Below are 4693 nucleotides of genomic sequence, written 5' to 3'. Positions count from 1 at the left end.
CTGAAAAGAAAATAACAAACAGGATAAAATATTAGAATAATAAGTAAACAGTCCAATTTTAACTGGAGGGAGACTGCAACACTATTTTTATGGCTTTTGTTCCACCACAGTGAATTGAATCCAATTTTTATAAAATGTAATAACTGCTAGGTAATTGTCTTTCTTCTCTACTTATAAATAGTGTTAACTAGAATCCTACGGAGCCCCGCAGGGGACATGGGAGAAAAAGAAATTAAGACGGACTTTTGTGAGATCTCGCAAAACGAACTCAGGATCTCGCAAAACTTTTGTGAGATCTCGCAAAACAAACTCGGGATCTCGCAAAAGTTTTGCGAGATCTCGCAAAAGTTTTGCGAGATCTCGCAAAAGTTTTAGCCGCATTCTTCGGCCTTCGACCTCCCGTTAGCTCAAAGCTAACGGGAGGTCGAGACCTACTACAGCCGGGAGGAACACCGCTTTCCCGGCACATCGTGCCTCGACCTCCCGGTCGGCTTCGAGCTAACGGGGGGTCGAAGGCCGAAGAATGCGGCTAAAACTTTTGCGAGATCCCGAGTTTGTTTTGCGAGATCCCGAGTTAGTTTTGCGAGATCTCGCAAAAGTCCGTCTTAATTTTTTTTTCTCTTATGTCCCCTGCGGGGCTCCGTAGTATCCATATATTACAAGGGCAGATTTTTATCTGCATCTATACATAGCTCCAGGTTGGACTTTTGACCTCCTTGGATATAAAATGTGTGTATATTGCATTCAAGTATGGTGACAATATAGTACTGCAATTTATATTAGGGTGATTAGGGCATTTTTTTCTAATTTTATTATTTGTGTATGTCATGTTATGTTATTTTTTAAATTATTCATTTATTTTATTTTTTTATTGATTTTATTTTATTTTTGCTTTTTGAACAGTGTGGAAGCAGACAAAGGAGGTATGAGAAAGAAAGAGAGAGATCCCAGAGGGTTTCCCCAGGATAACTTCATTATTACAACATCTGGATTTTTTTTTCTTTATCATTTTGTCTAATTTGCTTAAAGCAAATGCTCATCTGGGAGGAAAGAAATTTGTGCCTTGTTAGAAATGATTGTCACTGAAACTGATGAGATGATGAGAAAAAACCTGTTAAAACTCAATTAAAATTCTTATCTTGTTTGCTTAAATGTGCCATATTCATCATATTCATACGATAGTCTCTGTTGACTGTAGAAACTTTATGTGATCCATCCATCCATGAAATGTGTGCTTGTGTGTGTTTATGAGGAATGATCAAAAAGTTTGAACTTTCGAGCTTTAGTCAGCATGAATCTGGTCTAGGTGTGAATTAGATAGTTCGCAGGTGTTTGCATGTTTCCTTGTACATGTGAAACATGTACGTACACATAGGTTATTGTATATAACTAGTGTTGCATGTACACACAGTCCCGCTCTCACTCCTGTGAGCACTGTTTCTTTGTTGCTTGCGCACACACAGACTCGCACTCGGTTGGGTTGCCATCTGTTCTCACCAGTCAAGCTGTCTTGGCAGCCCCTCAGGCCTGGGACGCCATCAATGACTCTTCCTCTTCATCTCTGCCTCTATTACATGTTCACACAGGCACACACAAACCATGTAGAGGCCAAACGGCCGAGAGGATGTTATCACTGAGCTAATAACCATCATTAAACCGAACTCATAATCGAACTCCTGAGTCATTAAAACTGGAAAAAGGGGGACAGATTCTAAACAAACAGGTACATTTCTGCAGAAGTGGGTTTTCTTGTTAATAGTGCTGCAGCCTCATTGCATGTGGCACAACATAGTGTGACTCAAATAAACAACAAATAAAGAAATCAGACAGCTTTGATTCCCTAGTAAACCTCACAAACATGGACCACTGAGTCGATAATCCATAAGCTGGAAAGGAAATTTAGAAGTACTTCATCTAACATGACACTAGGGCTACTTAGCATTTGTCACTGATGAGTAAAGAAGAAGAGTAGGAACAACCTTTTTAATACTGTAGCCAGCTCACAGCAATCAAAGCTCTGTTGAGCCTTGTGCTACTTTAGTTCGCAGTAGTAATCTGTTAATAAATGTATTTTTAAATAAAATGTAACCAATCTTTCTAGCACCTTGTTGAACCTATTAAGACAGAAGGTAAAAAGTAGGGGTGCAATGATACTCATATCTATATTGAACCGTTCGATACAGTGCTTTCGGTTCGGTACGCATATGTATCGAACAATACAACATTTTTAATTTATTTTATCAACTTTCCTTCTGACGATGCTGTCTGTGTTGAGCGCTCAGTGGATCTGCGCTCGACAGTGCAGCCTAGGCGAAGTAGTCGAACGCAGATTGACTGAGCGCAGGGCAAGCTAGCGAGACAGAAGTTAAGCTGTCGTTTCAACATGGCAAATTGAACCTCCCCCACCCTCATTCAGATCTGGCGTTTGGAACTATTTTGGTTTTCATGTGACGTATGACCCTGAAGGTAAGCGCGTCATGGACTAAAGTAAAACAGTATGTTGGATGTGCCACGCAATGCTCAATTACATGGGTGGGAACTACTGCGTTAGCGCAGTTAGCTTGTTAACGTGTTGGCCGTCCAGCCCCACGCACGGGGCGATCCGCGGTAGCTCGTTAATGGAGATTTGCCGTGTTGTGGCGTTAACGTCATTTCAACGAGATTAAGGCTGACAGCACTAGTGGGAACACAACGAATATGACTGCACATTTACTCCGACATCATCCTAGTGCAAAGACAAGTGGAAGCAGACAAAAACAACAAGCACGCATGCTACAAACTTTACCCGAGTCATTTAGACAGCCGTTAGCACATGATTCTCCTTATGGGGACCTGATATGTTTAATATGCTGCTGAGAATATAGCCCAGAAGAAGCGTATAGTATAGCTTTTATTTTGGAAAGAGACATTTCTCTGTAATAAACTCTCTTTTCCAAAGACGAGTGATTTCTCGATCAGGTAGATTTATTTATTTTTATTATTTTGTTGTTTCAGCAACATTAAATTTAAAAACTGTACTTTTGAGTTAAAATTTATAATTTTAATAAATGACAAATTAAAAAGGCATGAACATTTTTTTGTATCGAAAAAATATCGAACCGTGACACCAAAGTATCGAACCGAACCGTGAATTTTGTGTATCGTTGCACCCCTAGTAAAAATGTAGTAGCAAGGTGTAACTAATGAAGTGGGTGGGGATTGTAACTGTAGGTCTAGATGAAAAAAACTTATATGATCATTTGGACGGAGGACTTGCTGCTCCAGCTCAGACTTCAAAGTACACGGAGGATGATCAACAAGGGGCACGGAGGGAACGCAGCACAGAGAGGGTGCATGACAGTACAACGAGACAACGGACAGAGGAAAACACAGGGAGTAACGGCTGGGACTAATCTGACATAACAAGACAAAGGAGAAGCAAAAGTGAAAACAATGAACACAGGACGCAACACTATCAAAGCAAAACAGGAAACACAAGACAGGCACGGAGTACAAACGGCGACATAGTGACACTATTGAGTGGGGAGACACGGGGAACATAGAAACGTGGGACACGGGAAAGGCACAGAGTAGACATTGGAAATACACAAATATAGAAACCAGGAAAACTAGATGTAACACAGAACACAGGGGAGGGACATTAACAAAACCTAAAGACTAGAAATCACCAAAAATACTAAAGGAGCTAAAAATCTAACAGATCAGACCATGAGAAACCGCTAGATCACAGAACATTGAATAATCAAAAACATAAACACTGGCTCACACGACCCAGGACCATGACAGGTATATGTCTACCTGTCATGAGTCATGTCTGCGTGGTTATGTTTAGTTCATGTCATGTCTAATCTCCATGTTTCCTGTTTTACTTTGAAAGTCTGTATTCAATGTCAGTGTATTTAGTTTCACTTCTCCTGTCCTGTCTTTAGGTTCATGTGTGTCAGCTGTGCTGTGTGTGGCCACTTTCCCTGATCATCCCTCATGTGTATTTAGTCTCTGGCTGTGTCCCAATTCAGGGTCTGCAGCCTTAAAGTACGCAGCCTCAACGATCCTCAAGGGCCGCGTACTCAAAGACCGCTAAGGCCGGAAGTGCGAGGCTTTGAAATGGGACGGTCTAGCCTCCGTTGCGCTGCTCAGGTTGCCTAGCAACCATGATACTAACAGCTGGAAACGTTTCATACAGCTTTGTTTGACAGAAATGAAGGAGAAAATCCTTTGTTCATTTGTTTGTTTCTACATGAGCTTTGATCATTCTCTGATTAAGCTCAGCTATTGAACGGTGTATATTTTAAAGTAAAGGCTTTAAAACCAAGTTAGTACAAACGTCACTAATGTCACATAACTTTGCCGACATGTGGCCAACAGGAATGTTTTAATGTTCTTCGTTATTAAACATTTGCACATAAATAAGTGACATAATATTCAGTACTTACTTAAAGTTTACTCTTCGGCGCCCCTCATCCGCCGTTTTTTTCGGCAAAATTATCCACACCCACCGCTGCGCTATGCATCCTGGGATATGTTGGGCCACGAAGTCTACACCGCCACATCCTTAAAATTCAGGGAAATGAAGGACGCATTTGAGGGCTGCATTTCGAGCAGCCTTCGAATTGGGACAGCCTTCGTCGCGTCGCTGTGACGTAATCGGCCTTAAAATGCGGCCTTTAAGGCTGCAGACCCTGAATTGGGACAC

This window comes from Neolamprologus brichardi, chromosome 2, assembly GCF_056152115.1.
Source record: "Neolamprologus brichardi isolate AB-2024 chromosome 2, ASM5615211v1, whole genome shotgun sequence".
Lineage (NCBI taxonomy): Eukaryota > Metazoa > Chordata > Actinopteri > Cichliformes > Cichlidae > Neolamprologus > Neolamprologus brichardi.
Note: the sequence above shows the minus strand (reverse complement) of the source record.